This window comes from Chelonia mydas, chromosome 3, assembly GCF_015237465.2.
Source record: "Chelonia mydas isolate rCheMyd1 chromosome 3, rCheMyd1.pri.v2, whole genome shotgun sequence".
NCBI lineage: Eukaryota > Metazoa > Chordata > Testudines > Cheloniidae > Chelonia > Chelonia mydas.
The window spans coordinates 201,850,039-201,862,039 of record NC_057851.1 but is presented as its reverse complement, the minus strand read 5'-3'; the positions used below and the strand labels follow the sequence as shown (position 1 = coordinate 201,862,039).

General features: G+C 47.5%; 1 long non-coding RNA gene across 4 annotated transcripts in view; it reads right to left on the bottom strand.

The window, feature by feature from the left end:
- Positions 1–2,216: 2,216 nt before the first annotated feature.
- The window catches only part of LOC114019320, a 162,807-nt gene continuing 153,022 nt past the window's right edge, over positions 2,217–12,001 (bottom strand). For all 4 annotated transcript variants that reach the window (XR_006290007.1, XR_005224980.2, XR_003564413.3 and 1 more), the window contains one exon: positions 2,217–4,082. This is a non-coding gene — a long non-coding RNA (uncharacterized LOC114019320). The remainder of the gene's footprint in view (positions 4,083–12,001) is intronic.

Here is a 12,001-nt window from a genome sequence, read left to right as displayed (position 1 = left end):
TCCAACCCCATAATATCAAAGCTCTGTGATTAAAAAACGTACCAGATGCAGTGTTCTCCCCCCTCAAAAAGCCTCTCTTCACTCCTTTTTTGCAACAGGAACACCTTCTCATTATCACAGGCCATTCTACAGGAAGCTTAACATTCTCAGGGTTGGTTTCAGAGTAGCAGCCGTGTTAGTCTGTATCCGCAAAAAGAAAAGGAGGACTTGTGGCACCTTAGAGACTAACCAATTTATTTGAGCATAAGCTTTCGTGAGCTACAGCTCACTTCATCGGATGCATTTGAAGCTTATGCTCAAATAAATTTGTTAGTCTCTAAGGTGCCACAAGTCCTCCTATTCTCAGGATTGGTGCCTTTTAAAAATTATTTACCTGTTCACGTAACGCCTGGCAACTCAGCAGTCTTTAGCTCAAACATACGGAATCACTGAATGGGAAAATGAAATTATTCACACAGATGATTCATCTGTGACTTTCTGAACAGAACCAAATCCCTCAAACTATTGGCCTTGATTCTGGGGAATACTGTGGCAGGCTTCAAATTTTGGTTCTACACTAGGTCCACCAGTTCACCCAAAATGTGGCGAGGTCGTGACCCAGGGAAGATTGGGACAAGGGAACAATCAGGTACAGAGAAGGAAGCGGAATGAAAAGGAGACCCTCTGTTCCATGCACTGATTGACAAAGCCCACAAGGTAACACATTATGACCGCAAAGCTCTCAGCTCACTTTACATCTAATCTCGTTCTAAGGAGGGCTTTGCTGATCACAAGTCCCCAAAGGCCTCGCTGGGCACCAGTAGCTAGCATGCTAAAGTCCTGGCCACACTGAAGTGCAGGGGAGTTTTGTCTTGGACATCAACGTAGCTGTCTGTTTCCTGTTTGATTTCTAATTTCACAGACTCACATACCAACAACAAAGATCTCAAGACAAAGAAGTTCTGTCCTTTGGAAATGCTGCTGTTTGGCTATTTGAGTCTGTCTGTGGTGTCTGAAACCACAGCTGGAACAGAAAGGTAGAGCAATGTCTGTGATCATACAGCCTCAGAGAAGATGGACAGTAGATGGGGCTGGGATCTCGCAGGAGCCTAAGGGAGTTAAGCCCCCAAGTCCAGCTGAATTTCACTTCACTCCCTCAGGCTCCTGTGAAACACGTCTGGTCTCTGAAAGACCTCACCCCATCTTTTAACCACTTTCCGTGTCCTTCCCCACCCCCACCAGTCCATTGGCACCCCTGGCAGCAGACTAAGCAGAGAGGGAAAAGCTGAGAGGAGTCCCTGTCACCCCTCGAGGTGACCCATCTCCACCAGGGCACCGAGGTGTGTGAGAATTTTCCCCGGCACTGCCCATGCTGCTCCTGTCTAGAGGGGACATTAGCGCAGGGGGGCATCACTTTGCTCCCTGGAAAACCAAAAACTCCTGCCAAGATGCATGGTCTCCAGGATCCAGCAGGTGCCAGGATGGGGAGGGAAAGTACGGCCTTCTCCCCCACCCTCCCCTCCATGCTCTCAGCAGAGGGGACGTGGGGCCTCAAGAGGCTGTGCACACTGCTCCTGCTGAGTTTGCAGGGCTAAGATGTCCCTGCAGCAGCCCCCAGCCCCCGTCTCTCCAATCCAGGGAGTTGTTTATGCCTCCAGGGTTATGCTGCCCATCTCTGGCCCCTGTGATGAAGGGGTCTCTCCCAGAGGCGCTGGCTGAGAGGCTGCAGTGTGTTTCTGCAGAGCTTGGCCCACGCAGGGCTCGGGTCAGGGTTACCAAAGATCACACCCATGTCACCGCCTGCAATCCAGACTGCAGGTTCCTTTGAAGCCGGGAGGGATGATCACGCCCATTTTACAGGTGGAAGATTGTATCCTGGGTAATGTCACAATCTGGACCGATGGACAGCCATGTCCCTTCACTCCTCCAGCCTGGGGTGCCTTTTCCACTGCTTCCCTGTGAGAGCAGCCACTCCTGGCCCACCTGCACCCAGCCTCCACTCCCAGTTATACTGCAGGGGTGCAACAGTCAGCCACCCCTGAATTACACTTCAGGGAAACACCAGCAAATTCCCAGTCCCAGACTTTCCCCCAGACACTTGTGCCTTGTACTGCCCAGCACCCTCCTGGACAACACAAGCTCATATAAAGTTCATCATTTTATTAACAGAAAATGATAAGTACAAATTCTGTGTTCCCAAATGGAGCTTCCCAAATACTTCAATCCAAACACACGGGTCTAGATAAAACAAGTTTATTAACAACAGAAGGATAGATTTGAAGTGATTACAAGTAATGAGGCATAAAAGTCAGAACTGGTTACAAGAAAATGAAAGTAAGTCACACGTAATGCCTAGAGTGAATTCAAAGCAAAGTTCTCTCTCACCAGGTCCGCCAGCTCTCTTACTGGCCAAATCTTTCAGTCAGGATCCCTGATGCAAAGCTGGTCCCTTGGTTCTTCAAGTGCTGTCAATGCAGTGAGTACACAGGAAGGAAGAATAATCTGGGGCATCTGCTCCCCTTTCTTATAGCTCTTTCGCTTCTTTGAGAATCATCTGCAGCTGAGGTTCAGGAGACAGAAAGTCTGAGTGGATGGGAACCCCCCACTATTTCTTTGTCAAGATGTAGATTTTCACCCACATCATCTTTCCTGTCCAAAAGTGGCTGAGGCGTTGGCTTTTGTCTCTGGGGAACTTGTTTGTGGCTGCTCCCCCCAGACTTGGACAGTGCCTAGTAATACCAAACAGAGGAATCCTATAACTTTACATGCAATGTTGCCACACATATAAATCGCTGATCATTATTGTCCCTGTAAAATGTGTTTTTTCAAATGATACCTCACAAGGCACACTTGGTACAAAATTTATCATAGTCTTGTGAAAGGGTAAATATGGGGGTACAGATGGTCACAGATCTGAGACACAGAGAGACTAAGAGATTTGCCCAAGGTCACCCAAGAAATGTATGGCACAGCTAAAAACTGAATTGAGATTTCCTGAGCCCAAGTACAGGGCTTCAACCACAAGACCATCCCACACCCCCAATCAGCATCCCCTAACCCAGCAGCCACCACCACTCTAAACAACAGCCCCAGCACTCCCCACCCAGCACAAGTTCTCGCCACCACCCTATCCCACAATCCTTTGCAGGATATGGTCTCCAATTCAGTTCCTCTGGTGCCTTTCACCTGCGCTAACCAGAGTGTGGATCAGATTTGCTGACACCAAAGAGAGGAAACAGAAGTGCAGCATAACCAGAGCGAGGCCCGTGGTGGCAGAGTGGAATCCCCGGAGCGCACACATGCTTGGTCATTGCTTCAGGCTCAGTGAACCCAACAGCATCCTTTTCCAGCTGGGAGGCCAGAAAAAAAAAAAAAAAAGAGAGATCACTTCCCCCAAAATACAACCCTCCCCTCGCCCCACCAAATAATGATCTGCCGTATCAGTCACCTCCACATCACTAAAAGGTTTGGAACAAAGAGGCCTATTGCATGTGATGTGATGATAAAGTGCATGCAGCTTGTGGCCATTCATTTAGCATTTTATTTTGTGAACTGAATGACATCATGCTGCCCCAAGGACAATTCCGCCAGCAGAACTCCCATTTGTCTCATTGCAAAATGAAGTTTGAAACACTTCTTCCCCTATACCCCGCACCTCCACTCCAGTTAATAAAAATGATTAATCTGAGTGTTTTAATCATTTCTGCTGATCCCAGATAGAACTGAGCAAGGTAGTTTCTGAAAGCCCTGCTAATCCACTTCAGTCGTAACATCGGTGCTGATGCATTGTCGTGCTGTATTATATTCATTCCACGGCTCTTTGGAGGAAAATTAGTGGGCTGGCATGTTAATCTCATTGAACTCGAGGGACTGTAGTTTGATTCCTGGAGCTGCCAAATGGGTTAGGAATGACTGATTCAAACGGTGTTCTTTCCAGAGTGTCTCCATTTTAAGAAGTCAGGCCAGAAGACGGTGAATCTCGGGCAAATACGGGGAATGTTTTTTGGCATTTTGACCCAATTTGGATTCTAGCCCACGTCGCTGTGGAGAAACGCCAGGGTTTTAAATCCATGAAGTCCTCCTTCTATGAGTATTAGGATTTCCTGCCAAGGCATAAAACAACATGTAGTCAGGAAAAGATGATCTTTTCAAAAGTTAAATTGGAGGCAGAGAAACTTGGGTTTGAGACTGAAAGGCAATCTACGCTCTGCTGAGAGGGTGGGGCTCACAGCTTGTTTTGATCTACACTTCAGGTGACTTTTAAACATAATTTGAGTTTTCATGGGGGGCAAAAAAGTTTAAAATAAATGCAGAATAGAAGCCCATGAACCAGAAACCACACACTGGTCCTTACAACATGGCAGGTCTTCTTTACCTTTGATAACAGACTGAACACTTACTGCAGCAAAACGAAACACACATGCTATTTTGTTAGGTTTCCCAAACTCCAAGTCACCCAATCATGCCTTTTATTCATTTATTTATCTTGTAGTTAGCACCTGCAGTGCCCTAGGTACTGTCTACCATGAACAGGAAGAGACAGGCCCTGACAGAAAGACCCACAAGCTAAAAAAAGACAAGTAGCCGGTGAAGGGGAAGGGGAAAGGCAAAGTACAATCATCATGATTGGTACCCACAGCAAGGATAGCAATCTTTTGAATCTCTAGCTTCGACTCTCTTCTAGAATGTTTGGTTTTCCAATGATCCACTTGAGAGAGAGTCGGGACTATAACGGGGAGGTTTCTGGACAGTCTGGATGGAAACCCAGTGCCTGGATGTCTGGGAGCCCACTCCGTGGGTGCTTGGTCTCTCAGAACTCAGGCCAGGGTGTTCCAAGCTGCGCATCCAAAACGAGGGGACCCTTGAAAATGTTGGCCGTAATGTCTTAATGTTTGCATGAGCACCAAGACGGATTATAAATTCTGCTGCTGTCCTGCTCTAGGGTTCCTGCTGACTTGTAGGCTGCACGTCTGTTGCACCCTGCCTGCCATAGCATGGGGGTGCTTTATCTGGGTAGAGAACTCTGGACTACAGGGTGGAGAGTAAATTCCCAATCTCTTTGAAGCTCCAGAATTCCAGTATGCGAAGAGAGAGAGATAATGCAGCAGAAAAAGGAAAACTACCTTCTTTTGTAGAGCCAGAGCTGGCACAACCTCAGGGAAGGCTGCCCCTGCACCATCAGGCAACAGCTGCTTCAGGTGCCAATGTGCACACTGCCAGCCCTGAGCCTCCTGAGCACAGCTGGTGCCCCCATGACATCTAAGTCTTGCGATCTTAGCTGAGACCTCTTTCTGATGGCCCAGCGGGTACTCCGAATTCAGTAGAACCTCTCAGCTGCAAGGAGCCTGGCTCAGAGGCCTGGTGGGTGTGGAATTGGAGCATGAATTGCTTTGGGTGCTGCTCAGTTGTGTCTTCAAGAACTTCTCGGGAGGTTTGAACCCAGTGAGGGGAAGAGCAGTGACTCCAGCACCCAAGTCAGCGGTCAAACCTTGCACCGAACCGTGGGAGAGGATCCCACGCTCCATGCTGCCTAGTTGGGAGTCCATTCGCACCGCATCCCTCTTGAACTGATGGGGTCAGAGCATACCTGCTATGCCAGGATCCAGGCCCAGGGCAGCTACACAGGAATTCCTCTCCAGGCTCTGAGACACTCGGCCCAGAAAGCAGAGGGGGAGCTTTAGGTTTTATGGGAGCAACGCCCAGCGGCCACCTGTTTTCTGGTGAGAGCAGCCAGGGAAGTACGAGTGCCCGCGGATTTGAAGCTGCCCAGCTGCCAAAGGTGAGAAGTGAGCCTATTGCACTGGGATGAGATGAGCCCAGAACACTGAGGGGAGGCAGGTTCTCTCTGGACACAGGCACAGCGAGCGTAGTGCACCCGGGTAGCTTCCCAGCAGCTATCCCTCAAAATATCCTTCCTGGCCTTTCCTCACAGCACATTCTGCGGCTCTTGTCAGCCGGGTTGTGGGGAGCTTCCTTGAGGCCCTTTTTGACCCGCCCGAGCTGTGATATGAAACTGTCACTATGGTTTACTAAGTAAATGCCACAGTCCCAGATGCTGCAACTTCATCTGACATGCAAAAGGCTTGAGTTTTTATTTTCGGTAAAGTCTGCAGCCTGCTTTGTGGATAAGGATCCCTTGGCTGTGGCTTTACTGTCCATTTGCGTCGGACTCTGACCGCTGATGGACAGATTATTGCTGAACTACTCGGACATTCCCCCTTCTCAAAGCCACGCTCGGCTCTGCGACTCCACCGTCCCTGGTTAAATCAGGACTGGAAGGGAAGTCGGCAGCATCTTACCTGGGGCCGTCTCTTTGTGCTGGGTCTGTACAGCACCCAGCGGATCCAGGACTGGGGTTCCCAGGTGCTATGGCAACACAAACAGTAAACCGTAACAATGGCAGCACGTAGAGCTAACCTGCGTGCTGCTGATCGGCCCAGCTGTCCCACCTCAAGTTGCTGACCCCTGGAAGCACACAAGCTACTGACACTGCAGCGAGCGCGTCACAGGAGAAAGCCCAGAAGAGAGTGAGCGTCTGGAACCGTGCAAGACAGCAGGTGAAAGTGTTATGCACACCACTGAACTCGCTTCTGCAAGGCTTGCTGGTTTTTATTTTCATAACGTTGACTCATTCTTTCCTACAGAAGTCACTTCATCCCATGAAACGCATTCACACGCGCACACAAACCTCGGCAGTTCAAACAGTCACTGTCTTCATGCTGGCCATGCAGGGGGGGAGTGGGGGGGGCGCGGCGGGGGGAGAGGAGAGACTCTGAAGCAAAGGGGAATGCTTGCAGTGGATACTTGGGATGGCCTTCCAGCTGCGGGGGAGAAATGTCACAAACAGGGCTCGGGCAAAGCCAACGTTCTGGGTGTGCTTGTCCAGTAGTCACCCATAAAATCTTTTCTGCTGCCTTCCCGAACTTAATAATGTTCCCTTGGGAGGTAAAAGTACATACAGGAGTAGTAGCTGGGGAATATGGTTATTTAGCCATCCAAAGCAAACAGTGAACACTCCTAATGGCACCCACTGTCTATGCAGGGAGTTCTGCACTGAATACAGGCAACAGTCTCAAAGGGACGGGAGAGGGGGAGCGGTCTCAGCTGCTCCCTCTGAATCGGAGCTTGTGGGTCTGGGAGGGAGCATGCACATCGTCTTGAAAGGCACTGGGGCTACCACTCAGAGCGCATGCATGCGCCCCTGGCCTACAGCCTGGGGATGAGAAGCGGGCTTCACAGCTCCGCTCCTCTGGCTCCATGGAACTTTCTACCCTTTGGGTAAAGATCATCTGTTCACCCGCGGGGGCCAGCCTCTGAGGGTGGAATGATCTCCCATGGGAATGACAGACCATCCCAAATCTCACCCCCTTCCGCTCCACGGGCAAGATGACCTTCACTAAGACAGACTCAGCAGAGCCTGGACATTCAAAAACACACACACGCCAAAGCCCTACCCAAGCAAAACACAGCACTACACAGAATTCTCCCCTGGGGAGAGGCTCTGAGAGAGAGGAAACCATACATGATAGGTGTTAGTCATGTCGCTTACTACACAACCAGCAGGTGCTCAGATACTACAATGATGAGGGCAGATTAAGATCCTGTAGAGAATAAAAAGAATAGAACAAGTGGATATCTATACACAGGATACTATTATAATGGAAAAACACCCTCATAAAACTCAAACAGCACACATTCTGAGGGGACCATCCCAGGAAGGGGAGAGATCTGAGGCACTATCTGCCAGCCGGCGTAGTTTAGATCAGCCCTTTGGTGGCTCTAACGTACACACGGCCAGGAATAGTTGGGCAGAGTGTGAGGGGAGCACTAACTGCTCTGCTCGGTAGAGCGGAACTCAGCCACAGCAGACTCTGACCCATGGTCTTCGTTTCTTTTGAGTTAATCTGAGCACTAGTTGTCTGATACGACCCCACGAAGAAAACCAGCCTTGAATCACTCAGCGACTCCAAGAGTGACTTGGTCAAGCTTTTCTAGAACAAAAAAATTCACCTTTAGATGGGGACAAAGCATGGAAAACCTTAGCCAAAAAGATGCAGTAGCGCACATTAGAATAACTTGGAAAGGGGGTTAGCATGGAAGTGGAGCTCAGTCTTAGCTATGAGTGTGCAGTGCTTGGACGTGCTACCGTACAGTCCGTATCACTGTCTGAGCTCAGATTGCAATTGTGCTCATATTTTAGATGAGCTGCTTCAATGAATGAATGGAAAGAAAATCTTGGGAGTAAATGCAAAAGGTGGGACTACGTGGCACACTGGGGTTGTTTCTTTCCCCTGCTGGCCAGTTGGGTTCAAATCTTGTTTAGGTTCCATGTGATCATGAGTTTACTAGCCTCATTGGAGTCCCTGGTGAGCACGACTTCATGTTAGAAAAATCCCCATTCATCCTGCCTGGAAATCTTTGTGCCGGCGGGTTACAAGACCAACAAAGGTGCCGTACATCACCAGATGTGCACAGCAACTGCCTTTTGCAAATCATGTTTAAGATCTGGCTTCACCATTGATGACGGATCAAAATTTAGTGCTGTTTTAATACCTTGTATTACAGCTCTGTGCACAGTGGATGAGCCTTTTACAACTGTAACATATGTTGGAGATTAGCAAAACTAGTTTGGCATGGCAGAAAGATAAAAATACAGAGCACATACCAAATTCACTCTCTGACCCATATCAGCTTCCAGATAACTCATATGCAATATGCTTACGGTTCAGTTATTGCATTGTTGTTGGTAATTTACAGTTCTGTATAGCTAATAAACAAACAAGCTGGTTCCTGTTATGGACATGCCTCTTGCAACAACTGTAAATCTGTGATCCTTTAGGTCACTAATATACACATGAAAAATGCATGTCTCTAATAGAGAGGAACACTTTCCCTAGAGGAAAAAAGCCTCTTCCAGGAAGGTGTAAAATTCACTCCCCCCTGGAATGATTCTTACTGGGTCCTATTTACTTAGGACTCAGAAAAGGCCTGATGGGAAGGATAGTCTAGTGGCTAGAACATTGGAATAGGATGCAGGAAACCTGCATTGAATTCCCAACTCAGCCACAGACTTCCTATACAGCCTTAGGCAAATCATGTCATCTTCCCTTTGCTTCAGTTTCTCTATCTGCAAAAGGAGAATAATACCTCGTGTAAGTGTTGTGAGGATAAACCAGCATGTGTGATTGTGAGGTGCTCAGACATGATGTCTTGAGGGTTAAATAGGATCCTCCTGAGTACTCTAGCTGTCTGAGCACAAAGAGAAGGGAAACTCTTGGAAATATTGTTGAGGAACATGCAGCAAGATTGGGAGGTAGCTTCATATGAGCAACAAAGGAGAGAGAGAAATCAAAGCTGACCCTACGTGACGGGGCTGAGGGGCTGCGAAGATGGAGGGTTTGTGAACAGTAACAGAACGAGGGAGTGGGGAAGATTCCAGAGGACCTGTTTTGGTCTGGATTTGACCACTGCTCATGCAGGAAGTGAGGTCAGACAGACGGGCTGAAATGGGGACTTGGGCAGAGACAGACTGGTGAGGGAGATCTGCGATAGTAAGTGACGACATGTCAGCAGTTGAGATGTACACTTGAGTGAGAGTGATGAAATGCAGCAATAACCAAGCCCACAGTTTCCAATAATACAGATATATCTAAGTGCAATGTTCCATCTGTGAAAGAGACAATACTGTAGATGGTTAACCAAATAACCACATGGCCCTCCTATGCCTGAATTAACTGTAGAATGTTTTGGAGCCACACAAAACTAAACGAATAGCAATAGTTTGCTTTGCTTGCAGCCGACTAGCTTAGGCCAGTCAGACTCTGGTGTATCTGCAACATCCTTTCCATTTTACTCAGCTGCCTTGTATATTTAATGGTGAAATTTGCTTAGGTGGTTACAGAACCAGAAAAATAAAAGTTGTTGAATAGTGAGGTTGGCAAGTCGACATCATTAATCAGACCCACGCCTTGCATACCAAGTAAGTCGTGTCTAGGGTATTAAAGTTTGAAGCTGAAATTGCAGCAGTCGGCAATTTGAGTAAGTATAGCTGGGCTGACTGTCATAGATTTATGGCTGTTTACTCAACAGTGGATGGGAGCTTTTAGGAGGAAAAAGATTTTCCCATTTCAAAAACACTATGTCAACCCAAAGTGATAAAGCCGCTAATTTTTCTCTTGTGAACCATTTTTAATGGTCAGCTATAACTGTAAACTTTTACTGAAGCCAGTTAAAAAAAAATGCAAAATGGGCACAGATCTGTCTGTAGCACAATTATTGACATGTCACTGATCAACATGCTCTAAGAGCCATAAAAGGAGGGTTAACAAGGTCCTGATTCGACAAAGCACATAAGCACATGCTTAATTTTAAGTGGGTAAGTAATCCCGTCCCTATTCAGCAAAGCACTTAAGCATGTACTTAGTCTTAGTGATTTCAACGGGTCTGCTCCCCAGTGGGGTTCACAACCAGGCCCCGAATGAGAAAAAGCAGTCCTGGACAGTTCCTGACAAACCCAGCTGTGACGGGCTCTGTCACAGAGACGCCCTGGGGACTGTCACCTGACGTGCTGAAACTACCTCAGAGCCAGTTTTCCCTGCCAGCTTGGGACTCCAGAACCCTGCCTTGTTGAGCCAGACACACTAGCCTGCTGCAACACAGACCCAGGTCTGGTCCACGCCCCTAAAGCTGCAGACCAAACTGAAAACAGCTCAGCAAGTACTCCTGTCTCCAGCACTCAGATGCCCAGCTCCCAATGGGATCCAAACCCCAAATAAATGTTTTATTCTGTATAAAGCTTATGCAGAGTAAAATCATAAATTGTCCGCCCTCTATAACACTGATAGAGAGATATGCACAGCTGTGTTCTCCCCCAGGTATTAATCACTTAGTCTGGGTTAATTAACAAACAAAAGTGATTTTATTAAGTATAAAAAGTAGGATCTAAGTGGTTTCAAGTAATAACAGACAGAACAAAGTAAGTTACCAAGCAAAATAAAACAAAAACACGCAAGTCTAAGCCGAATACATTAAGAAACTGATTGCAGGTAATATCTCGCCCTCATAGATGTTCCAATAAGCTTCTTTCACAGACTAGACTCCTTCCTAGTCTGGGCCCAATCCTTTCCCCAGTACAGTCCTTGTTAGTTCCAGCTCAGGTGGTAACTAGGGGATTTCTCATGACTGGGAGCCCCCTTTGTCCTGCTCCACCCCCTTTTCTAGCTTTGGCACAAGGCAGGAATCTTTTGTCTCTCTGGGTCCCCACCCCCCCTTCTAAATGGAAAAGCACCAGGTTTAAGACGGAGTCCAGTACCAGGTGACATGGTCACATGTCCTGTGAGACGTCAAGCCTCCATTCTTCCAGGCCTGAGTCACACAAACACAGGAAGGCTTACAAGTAAACACAGCCATTTACAATCAGTTGTCCTAGTCAGTGGGAGCCATCAAGATTCTAAACCATCATTAATGGCCCACACTTTGCATAATTACAATAGGACTTTAGAGTTATACTTCACATTTCTAGTTTTAGATACAAGAATGATACATACATAAATAGGATGAACACACTCAGTAGATTATAAGCTTTGTAGAGCTTATAAGCTTTATAAGCTTACAAGAGACCTTTTTCATGAAGCATATTCCAGTTACATCATATTCACACTCATTCGCATATTTCCATAAAACATATGGAGTGCAACGTCACAGTCATCTATCACCCTCTTTGTGGAAATCCCAAATTTCATTGCAGCACCAGCCTGCTCATCTGATCCCACTTGCCAATGTCATGTAAAGCCTTCGTGCTCGCAACTGCTGAGCTCCAGAGGAAGAAGGCACTCTCTTCCTCCTCCTCAAAAGAATGTGCCCATCGGCAAATAGCGGACAAACCACCAAAATCAGTTTCCTTGGCTGGTAAGTTCATACTTATCTGCTCTCCCCTCCCACTAACAGGATTAAAGGAAATGCCGACCACCTGGAGTATTTTCAGTGGTTTTAAATATGGGTATGCATGCTCTCATCAGGGGGT